At 47.5% G+C, this 11,700-nt stretch overlaps 1 long non-coding RNA gene, 1 other non-coding gene and 1 pseudogene across 2 annotated transcripts; 1 reads left to right on the forward strand and 2 right to left on the reverse strand.

The window, feature by feature from the left end:
• Positions 1–1,383: 1,383 nt before the first annotated feature.
• LOC119357265 lies at positions 1,384–9,352 on the reverse strand (annotated as a pseudogene).
• A 655-nt stretch (positions 9,353–10,007) lies between these two features.
• LOC119357266 lies at positions 10,008–11,003 on the reverse strand. Its single transcript, XR_005172149.1, has 2 exons — positions 10,687–11,003; positions 10,008–10,500 (listed from the first exon to the last, which is right to left on the reverse strand). It is a non-coding gene; the product is annotated as an uncharacterized LOC119357266 (long non-coding RNA).
• Positions 11,004–11,573: 570 nt separating this feature from the next.
• On the forward strand, positions 11,574–11,646 carry TRNAR-CCG. The gene has a single exon. It is a non-coding gene; the product is annotated as a tRNA-Arg (tRNA).
• The last annotated feature ends 54 nt before the right edge of the window (positions 11,647–11,700 follow it).

Raw genomic sequence — 11,700 nt, forward strand, 5'->3', positions numbered from 1 at the left:
GTAAATTAAGTATATTGAAATATATGCATTTAGAATGTGTTCTCCAATATAAGAAATGAAAATGAAATTGAAACAAAAAATAGTGCAGGTGTCTAACTACGTGTCTATGCGGGCAGAGGAAAAAATATTATTATCTTGCTGTGTATCATTGGCTGCCCCCCGCTGCTAGTGAGCGCTCTGCACTCTGTCTCGCTATAAGCCAGACGAAGCAGCGCCCCTCATTCTTCCAATGTAGCAGGCCAAGCCAACATGACGTATTAGGCATCTTGTTGAATTCTCTTGCTGATTCGATTAGGCTAGCAAGTTTTTTCTCCAAATGTTAGGTTTGGGATATACTTACTACCTTTCTCCCTTCCATTTTTTAATTTTGAAAACACTTTTTTTGGTTTATTTATTTATATATTCTCAATTCATACTTTAAATTAATATAAGTTATCTCATTTGACCTATTTTTTTTCTTGTGGATCTGAAAATTATCACCACAATGTTATAATTTGTTTTAAAATTCCCGTGGTGTATTCTTCAAAAGAAATTGTTTTAAAAAATTCAAAATTTACTAAAACATATTAATCATGTGTTTAAAGCGTCCATCTGGTACTTCGAAATGTCCATTGTGTATTCAAAAAATTTCATTGGATATTTAAAAATGTTCATTGTGTATTTCATAACTTTAGTTTTTAGTTATAATTAATGTATGTCAATATGTTCATTGGGCATAAAATAAATTTAATGTGTGTTTACGAAATGTCCATCATGTACTGAAAAATGTTCATCATATATTGACAACATGTTTATCGTTTATTCAAAAATATTCATCGTAACGTTTATATAAATAGTTCATAACAAAATTCATATAGCTGACAAGATTTGTTTAGACACATTGGAATATGTTGAGATATGCCACAAGACTTGTTCTGAAACTACACAAAAGATGTTCACGCCCCTCGAAAAAATTGTTCCGACAATTCAAAGCAATTCTCTGCTTCTCCACCCCATCCCATCTATTTCAACAAGTTGCTATTTTCTGTCGTTGATGGACGAAGGCGGATTGCTGTTTTTGCTCAGTGCATGCTTGAATGTTCAAAGCCACTAGCTCCTGCCCTGCATAACTATACGCACTGTATAATTGGTTTTGTATTCGAAATAAGTTTCAAATGGTGTATAGATAATTTAGATAACGTCCATCAAATCGACGATCTAGGACACGCTGGTTTTATAAACCGGAAGTGAGCGAGTACCTAATGTTTAGTAATAATTTCTCAATTAACTTAGAAATAAAGGCTCTAAGAATTCCACAAAAGCATACAACCCAATCAAGTTCGTCCTCCAAATTCAAGCAAAACGACATAAAATAAAGTGTACCAATTAACCAGATGACTAGATTGCCGGCCAATGACATTTACTGACTTGAACCGTGCATATTCCACCTGCTATATATGACGACACCCCCGATAACAAATCAAAAGTTTGCCTCAGATCAGAAAAGAAAAAAGAACAAGTAAAACGCAGCCATAATAAACTAAATACTATATAAATGACTAGCACTAGTACTGATGTTTCAGTAGAGAAGAAGAGGGTTTGTTTGAACTGGTCGTCGAGGTGCTAGCGCGGGAGGAAATAGTCGTTGCTGTACCAGAGGTTGGTGGCGGCACGCTGGAGCTGGACGATGTTAGCGACGTCGACAGCCCAACTTCGTCGCCCAAGGCGAGCGGCGGCGGTGCGTACGTCGGCACCGGCATCTTGGAGGGGAGCACCGGCAGCTGGCTGCAGCTGTGGAGCGTGGCCAGGGCTTCCCTGATGGTTGGTCGCGCAGACGTGTCCGGGTGTGCGCACCAGAGCCCGACGATCATCACCCTCTCCACCTCCGGCGGGTCGTAGTCTCCGTTGAGCCGCTCGTCGGCAGCCTCGAGGATGGCTCCCCGGCCGTACAGGCCCCAGGCCCACTCGACTAGCCGGAAGACGCCTCCGTTCTTGCGCTGCTGGTCCTCGTCTGACGGGATCATGCTCATCGGCTTCCTGCCGCACGCCACCTCCAGCAGCACCACACCGAAGCTGTACACGTCGGACTCGGCGCTGGCCCTGCCGGTGACAATGCACTGGGGGTCTAAGTAGCCCGGAGTCCCTGAGACTGCCGTCATCGTCTGGGTCCCGGCGGCATGGTCGACAAGCCTCGCGAGCCCAAAGTCCCCGAGCTTGGCTCCGAAGGACTCGTCCAGCATCATGTTGCTGGGCTTGATGTCCCGGTGCAGCACGCACTGCTCCCACTCCTCGTGGAGGTAGAGCAGTGCCGATCCAAGCTCTAGCAATATCTTCATCCTCATCGGCCATGTCAGGAAGGTGCCCTGCTTGCCGTGGAGATGGATGTCGAGGCTGCGGTTGGGCATGAGCTCGTAGACCAGCAGGAGCTCCTCTCGGCCATGGCACCAGCCGAGGAGCTGCACCAGGTTCCGGTGGCGCAGCCTGCTTATCACCTTGATCTCCGACTTGTACCCCCTCTTCCCTTGCAGGGAGGACTCATGCTTGGAGAACCTCTTAATGGCCACAGCAAGCCCAGCTGGCTCTCTCAGGTAGCCTCGGTAAACCGCACCAAAGCCACCTTGCCCAAGCTTCTCCTCCGCGGCGAAGTTCCTGGTCGCTTCCACGAGCTCTTGGTATGGGAATCGCCTTGGCCCCGTCCCCATCTCGATCTCAGTCATCGGATCACCTTCGCCTTCCGAGTCTGTGTAGTGGTCCTCCGTCTCCACGATTCTCTGGCGATGGCGGCGCCGCACTACGAGTGCTGCTGTGGCAGCAAAGAGGAGCACGAGGAACAATGTTGCGCCAGCAGCTGCCCCAGCTATAACTCCAGGGCCCGGCCTTGACGGGGAGGATGTTGCTGCTGGTGGTGGTGATGGTGGTGGCGGCGGTTCCAACGAAGAGTTGAAGGACCAAGAGCGTAGCTGATGCAGTTCGATGGCGTTGGATGTGGACGCGGAGAAGCCAACGGAGACCTGCTCCGGCAGTGCGCTCTTGAGGTCAACCTTGGAGCGAAGGCTGTAATTCCGGTCCCTCGCCTGGCCGGATCTATCATCACCGACCCATACCGTCACCGCCAAGATGCTCCTAACATTGTCGTACTCGACCATAGCAGTCAGGTTGTCCGTCAGCTCGAAGCTCGGCAGGGTCTGCGTGCTCACCGACCGGAGGGAGTTGACATCAATGCCGATGTGGTCGTAGGTCTCACGGGGATCAGACACCACCGTATTGTTGAAGGTGTCGAACTCGACCGCCACGAACCGGCTGTCCCCGGACGCCACGGCGTCCGCGCTCTGGTTGGTGAGGGCGAGGTTGTAATCGATGCAGCGGGCCGGGAGGCTGGACGGGTAGGCGGCGAGGAAGAAGGCCATCCCTTGCCCCTTGCTGTTGATGTCGCCAGAGATGGCGAACGAGAAGCGGGTGGTGAAGCTGGCCACCTCGCCTGTCGCCTTGTCCCAGAGCAGCATCGGCCTGGCGTTGTACGACGCCCGACCATTGCTGTAATCGATATTACCAAACCTGTTGGCGCTGATGTCGATCCATCCGACGCTGAAGGACGCGTCGCCTTCGATCTTGATGTCGTTCTGGTCCGCCGAGCTGAAGGTGGAGTAGTTGAAGGACAAGGAGACGGCAGGAGCAGGGAGGTAGAAGAAGATGAGGAGGATGGTTGCTGTCGAAAAGCCAGACATCCCGGGCGCCGGCGACGATGCATCCTCGATGCATAAAATCTGTTATACATAGATAAAGAGAAACGCCAGGAAGAAGTCAATCTAGCTGCCTGGTAAAATTAATACTAGTTCAATCTCCTATCTAGTCTAGAACGCTGAAAGCTTCAATCACTAGTCAACTCCGACTCCTTGACTACTTCCCAGCTAAGGAACTCAGATTTTCTGCGGATTAGCTAAAATGCAGCCTGAGTGCGTTTTTGTTAAAACGCAGCCGATTTCTAGGCCGTGCGATTCATTCGTGATTCACGGTGATCAAGCCGGAGATGGGTCTGACTCTGAACTGCGCTGAAGGTCATGGCGGCGACCGGTCAGGCGGCCACGTTTATGTTAAACCACACCGTGAATAATGGTCTGTCTATTTGATGTAACATCTGCTGACTCCTCTGTTAAAACAGCTAGATTCTGGTTGAACAAATCAAGTATACTTGTTCAAACCACACTACTTTTTGGAGCATTTATAACTAATACTCCTACGTAACAAAGATTCATTCCGTGGAAGCGCCAGGTCAAAGCAAACAAGGTAAAATAAGACACCTTAGAAACCTACGTACTAAGGACAAACTGACCATACAAGCAAGTTGGAACCACCCTGGGGTCCCTGGCAAATGACAAACTTTCAGCTCTATGCAGCAGTTAGTCCGCACACATACCATGAGCATTGCAAAACTACTGAATGTCATTCCGGAGTAAACATTCACACGAGTAAAGCATTATCCGATACTAATTCAATGAAAAGAACAATGAACTTACTTGCTATGATGAGTTTCACATATATTTCCCCCCTTCCCTATCCACGGAAAGGTCTAGATTAGTCAAAACTCAGAGCATCCCTGTGTTAGAACTGTTTTCAGGATGAGGAGTTGCTAGATCAATGAGCTATACCCAACAGTTGCCTGATTCTCAAATAATATTACTACCAGGTAAGGGAAACTACCCTATGACTCATATGCATGTCTGTTCTGTGTAACAGAACCATTTGAATAAAACATGCCTACTTGTTCATCATACTACTATGAAAAAGTGAGTCTCGTTATAATAAAGATGTTTAGACAGAAGCAAGAAAACAGACTCAATAATAAACTATCAACTAATATCGAAAAGAGGATTATTGCTGAGTTATTAAGCTATAATATAATGGGAAATGCAGAGCAGAGGCAAAGAACTTCACTTTCTATTTTCAAGAAATCCATCTAAGCCACACTACACCAACAGCCATTTAGTGGCACAGACCATCATTACCTAGCCCCAGTTTTCTCCAGGGTGGTTTACATCTCAGTTTACCAAAGTACACAAGAAGAAAGCTCATGCCAGCACTAAGTGCTGCCCCAAGCTTAGCAAAGAGCTCCCTATGATGAAGCTAAGATATTCTCATAGGCTTGTAGGCTGTGAATTTTCGTCATACATCAAAATGTCGATTAAAAAGTTTGTATGGGGTGCCTATGAACCAACAATGCCAGTGATTATGTTTGTTGTTTCATCATATCAGCCAGAAATAAGAACCGTTCTAATTCCTCACATTCATATAAACGCATACGTTCTTCTGACATTCAATTTAGATGCAAACCTTTTTTTTTTCATTTTCCATCCAAGTGACTTTTGTTCCCCTCCATGTACATTTTGACAGTAAAATTGGCATGTGACAAATTAATAAGCATACATGCAACATACCACAGCTAGGCCTGTAAGGTCAGCTTATTCAAAAGCCTCAATGCCGTAAATGTTCCATATGGCCGTTGCTTCATAGAAAATTTTGTTTCAGAAAGCAAATTTAGCATATGTTTAGAGATAAATTTGATGCTACTATAAATAAATTGTAGTAATGTAAACACATTGATATATTTACACCTTGATCAGTAATATATACGATGCAGCCCGCAGAAAATGAAAGAGAACAAAAAAAGTAGCATAAAGAAAACCTTTTTGGCTGCTGACAGCATTCCGTGCCCTTGAATCTTTCAGCCTTTCTGATAAACCAGTGTCTGCTGTCTGCTTGGGCTTGTCTTGCATTGCCATACCATGATGACCAGAAGCTTCTTGTTCGATTTCCTTCACCTATATAACAATCATAAGCATATCAGAATAGGGCTTGGCGTTCGTAATCAACAATAATGTGTACCTTAAACCATGATTCATCATAAACAAACATTTTTTCTAAGAAAAAACACAAGAAACAAATTGTATGTTGACTTACCCTTTTAAATCAAACGTGCTCATAGCACGAGGCAAGTCTTCAGGGTCCCATCTAAACCGTACCTGAGCTGCAGAAGAGAAGCGCTCCATCGTCTTATCGCTGAGTCTATCAAACAATCAAAACTGTACCAGGCTGTTGCCCGATGGCACATTTTCTGATTGTAGACACACGCAGTGGGTTTCCCGGTGATGCTCGCCCACCAACCATTCCCGGTCTTCTATCTCAGCGTCGTTGCACTTTGTATTTCCGTTATGCAAGTGATGGAACCTGGTTCAAAAATTTATAAACCAGAAGTAAAGTGTGAAATAGTATATGTAGTGTATATAGTAATGATATCTCAACGGACTTAGAAATAAAGGCTGTAGAGGATTCCATAAGGTTACCAACTAATCAAGCCTGTCCCCCATACTCAAACAAAACAATGTACTATAAAATAGAGAGTATGACCAGATCATGTACTAGAGCCGGCCGGTGACAGTTAGTAACTTGGAATCATGTTCCACCTGCCTACTATATATGACAACGAGAGATCACCACATCATCAATCCAACACTCCCGATAACAAATCAAAGGTTTTTTTTCCTAAAATAAAGAAGAGAACAATCAAACGCACGCCATAACCTAAACAAATGACCAGCACTAGTACTGATGTTTCAGTAGAGAAGAATATGCCGTGTTTTAACTGGTTGTCGAGGTGCTACCATGTCCGTCTGAAGAACTGGTTGTTGTACAAGTGGTGTGCGGTGGGACGCTGGTGCTGGTGGACGATGGCAGCAACGTTGACAGCCCATCATCCACGTCCAAGGCGGACGGTGGCTGAGCATATGTCGGCACCGGCATCTTGGAAGGGAGCACTGGCAGCTTGTCGACCTTGGAGTGGAGCTTGGCCATGGCTTCTCTGATGGTCGGCCGCGCGCTCGGGTCCGGGTGTGCACACCACAGCCCGACGACCAGCACCCTCTCCACCTGTGCTGCGTCTAAGTCACCATTCAGCAGCTTGTCAGCGGACTCAAGAATAGATCCCCGGCCGTACAGCCCCCAAACCCACTCAACCAGCTGGAACACGCCACCGTTCTTTTGTTGCTGGTCCTGATCGGTCGCAGTGAAGCTCATCGGCTTCCTGCCGCACACCACCTCCAGCAGAACCACGCCGAAGCTGTACACGTCTGACTCAGCGCTGGCCCTGCCGGTGACGACACACTGGGGGTCCAAGTAGCCCGGAGTCCCTGAGACTGCGGTCATAGTCTGCGTCCCGGTGGCATGGTCGACAAGCCTTGCGAGCCCGAAGTCGCCCAGCTTAGCTCCAAATGACTCGTCTAGCATCATGTTGCTGGGCTTGATGTCCCGGTGCAGCACGCACTGCTCCCACTCCTCGTGGAGGTAGAGCAGCACGGACCCGAGCTCCATCACTATCCTCATCCTCATCGGCCATGTGAGGAAGGTGCCCTGCTTGCCATGGAGATGGATGTCGAGGCTGCGGTTGGGCATGAGCTCGTAAACCAGCAGGAGCTCCTCGCGGCCATGGCTCCAGCCGAGGAGCTGCACGAGGTTCCGGTGGCGCAGCCTGCTTATCACCTTGATCTCTGACTTGTACTCCCTCTTTCCTTGCAGGGAAGAATCATGCTTGGAGAACCTCTTAATGGCCACGGGAAGCCCAGCTGGCTCTCTCAGGTAGCCTCGGTAAACCGCACCGAAGCCACCTTGCCCAAGCTTCTCCTCCGCGGCAAAGTTCCTCGTCGCTTCCACGAGCTCGTGGTATGAGAACCGCCTTGGCCCCTTCACCATCTCGATCTCCATCATCGGGTCACCTTCGCCTTCCGAGTCTGTGTGGTACTCATCCATCTCCACCATTTTTTGTTGATGGTGGCGACGCACAACGAGTGCCACTGTAGCGGCAAAGATGAGCACGAGGGACACTGATGCACCAGCAGCTGCCCCGGCTATTACTCCCAGACCCAGCCTTGACAGGGAAGATATTGCTGCTGCTGGCGGCGGCGGCGGTTCCAATGAAGATATGAAGGACCAAGAGTGTAGCTGATGCAGTTCGATGGCGTTGGATGTGGATGCGGAGAAGCCGACCGAGACCTGCTCCGGCAGTGCGCTCTTGAGGTCAACCTTGGAGCGAAGGTTGTAACTCCTGTTTCTTGGCTTGCCTTCGTTATCATCACCGAGCCACACCGTCACTGACAAGATGCTGGAAACATTGTCGTAGTTGATGTCGGCAGTCAGGTTGCCCGTCAGCTCGAAGCTTGGCATAGTCAGTGTGCGCACCGACCGGAGGGAGCTGATGTCGATGCCGATGTGGTCGAAGGTATCGTGGGGGTCGGACACCACTGTATTGTTGAAGGTGTCGAACTCCACCGCCACGAACCGGCTGTCGCCGGCCGCCACGGCATCCGCGCTCTGGTTGGTGAGGGCGAGGTTGTAGTCAGGGCAGCGGGCTGGCAGGCTGGACGGGTAGCCGGCGAGAAAGAAGGCCATGCCTTGCCCCTTGCTGCTGATGTTGCCGGAGATGACGAACGAGAAGCGCGTGGTGAAGCTGGCAACCTCGCCGGTCGCCCTGTCCCATAGCAGCATCGGCTGGGCATTGTACGATGCCCGGCCATTGCTGTAGTCGATGCTTCCGTACCTGTTGGCGCTGATGTCGACCCATCCAACGCTGAAGGATGCGTCGCCTTCGATCTTGATGGCGTTCTGGTCCGCTGAGCTGAATGTGGAGTAGTTGAAGGACAAGGAGATGGCAACAGTAGGAAGGTAGAAGAAGAAGATGAGCAGGAGGAGGAGAGCACAAGTGGTGGATGCCGAAAAGCCAACCATCCTCGCATCGGCGATGATCACGATGCATCAACTCTATTATACGATGCATAAAGAGAAACGCCAGGAATAAGTCATTCCAGCTAAGAGACTCCTTAGCTTCATTCCAGCTAAGAAACTCAGATTTTCTGCAGATCAGCTAAAATGCAGTCGCCCCGTTTTCATTAAACTGCAGACGATTTCTAGGTCGGGCGATTCATCCGTGATTCATGATGATCAAGACGGGGACGGGGATGACACAGAGCGGAGACGAGTCTGAACTGAGCTGAAGATGGTGGTTTCTTTTCTAAATTTCTTCTATCTATTTCTGAACTCTGATACAGATGTACTCCCTCCGTAAACTAACACTCTTATATTAGTTTACAGAGGGAGTACTACATATCCTCATGTACAGGCTACTTTTCGTCAAAAGAAAAAGCTGAACAAAGCAGCAGTGGGCAGCAGCGACCGGCCAGGCAGCAGCGTTTTCGTTAAACCACGTCATGAATAATAGTACTCTATATATATTTGAACGTAACATCTTCTAATTTCCACTATGTTAAGACAGCTACAATATGGTTGAACAAATCAAGCATACTTGTTCAACGATACTACTTTTTTCAAGGAAAAAAAAAGGAGCATTCTTAATTAATACTCCTTAGGATCCTACGCACCAAGGACAAACTAACAAAACAAGCAAGTTGGAACCACCATGGCAAATGGCAAACTATCAGCTTTAAGCATCAGTTAGTCCGCACATACCATGACCATTGCTAAATTGCTGATCGGCGTTGTCTGTGGCATTCCATAAGTAAACACCCACATGGGTACATCATTGCCCAACACTTAATTCATTTTCTTTGAAAAGAACAGTGAACTTGCTAAATACTTAATTCATTGTTCTTTGAAAAGAACAGTGAACTTGCTATGCTGAGATTTCACATATATTTTTCCATTCCCCTATCCAAGGAAAGGGCTACATTAGTTAAAACTCAGATCATGCAGGTATTTAGGACTGTTTTCAGGATGAGAAATTGCTAGATCAACCCAACAGCTGCCTGATTGTCAAATAGTACTACCCGTCTACCCCCGTCCTAAATTATAAGACGTGCCTACCAAAACGTCTTATAATTTGGGGCAGAGGAAGTACTACACTAGCTAGGGGAAGCTACACGGATCCATTTGAATAAATTACGCCTACTTGTTCACATCATACAATTATGAATATACCAATAAACATTAAAAAATATGAATAACAGAGATACATTGTGTAAACGTGCTGACTCAAGCAAAAGATGTAACCTCATATTAATAAGGGAAGATGTTTACACACAAGCAAGAAAACAATACGCAATATGCAGATAATAAACTATCCGAAAGGAGAATCCTGCTGACTTGCTGAGTTAGACAGACTATAATGGGTAATTCAGAGCAGACGCAAAGCACTGGACCTTTTTATTCTCTCAATTTTCAGGAAACCAGTGGGCATTTAGGCACCGGCGCACCGCACAGACCAGCACTACTTGCTTAATCCCAGTTTTCTCCCCGGTGGTTTATTTCTTAGGTTGCCAAAAGTGAAAATACTTGGAAGGGGGGAGTACAGAAGAAAAAGAAAAGGTTGTACCAGGCGGCAATACCCAAACCATTTCCCCAACACTGCCACAAGCTGAGAAAACATATAGGTCTAGATTATCTTGTGAAGATTTCACCTCCTGCCTGACCTGATGATGGATTGTGCACACATACTGATAATCAACTTTGGACTAGCAATGCCTGGAGATCGAACAAGTTAGAGCATCGCTATGAGATGAAGATCATAGATAGACAGATTAGTACCGTGCATGTAACCAAACCATGGATCATACAGATTTCACAGGTTAAAGAGCTAAGTACTGGAGTTGACTTGATTAGTGACCCTCTTGTCCTGGTCAGGGCAAATTTGAAGCATAAACTTTCTACCTGCGTAGTTGCCGAGCTGCCCTTCGTAGTGGCTAATCGCCGGAGCCTCCCCTCGACGCGTCGCTCCTCCACGGCAAAGAACAGCGCTCGCCTGGCCCCCGTCGGCGGCTCGGTCGCCTACTCCGATGCATCGCCAGATCTCGAGCTGCCCCTGCACTCCTCCCAGCGCCGGCGCCACAGGCCGGCCTCGCGGAAGTCAGGCGGTATACGGGCCGCGGTGTGGACGGTGGCCGTCGGCGGCGGAGGATTCCGGTGAGATTTGGGGGAGGGGGGCTTGACGGCTGGACGGGCCGTCGTGGAGCGCATTCTAGTGGGCCCGGGCTACCTGTAGCAGGCCTCGTGGCTCAGTTAATTCCGCACAACCACTCAAAAAGAAAAAAGGTTCATTTCGCACTTTCTTTTTCTTTTCCAGACACGTACACTCACATTTCTCTCAAAGACACACACACTTACTCTCCAGACTAATTTTGAAAAAAAAATCTCCAAACCTTTCTTCATGAGATGGATCATACTAATACATGTATACTCAACAAAAGGAAAAACTTGCTCCACTTAGTTAAGTTTGCGCATCTCATAAGAATGGGAGTTTTCTAGTTTACGGGGATTTTAGGATATAATAACTGGTAAATTTTAATGAACATTTCAAAAATAGGATTTTGAGGTTGCTTTTTGAAATATAAAACGTTGTGACATTGTAGTTTTCTTCGGACCTGGGACTGATAGTATTTAACACGACCGGCTGCTAGTCTATTCTTCTTGCATGCTTTTGGTAAATTATGTCCTGGCAATTGATTAATTGGGTGGATGAGTCCCAAGTATTTTAGTGACTCTTGGCAGTATGAATTCGCATCTCTATTTAACTCCTCACTAAGCAGGAATGATACGACGACCGCGTGGCCTAATGGATAAGGCGCTCGCCTCCGGAGCGGGAGATTCTGGGTTCGAGTCCCAGCGTGGTCGCATTTTTTGTCTTTTGCACGTTCATGTCCCGCCGTTTATGTGTTCGCCCCCCCC

Source organism: Triticum dicoccoides, chromosome 2A (assembly GCF_002162155.2).
Source record: "Triticum dicoccoides isolate Atlit2015 ecotype Zavitan chromosome 2A, WEW_v2.0, whole genome shotgun sequence".
NCBI lineage: Eukaryota > Viridiplantae > Streptophyta > Magnoliopsida > Poales > Poaceae > Triticum > Triticum dicoccoides.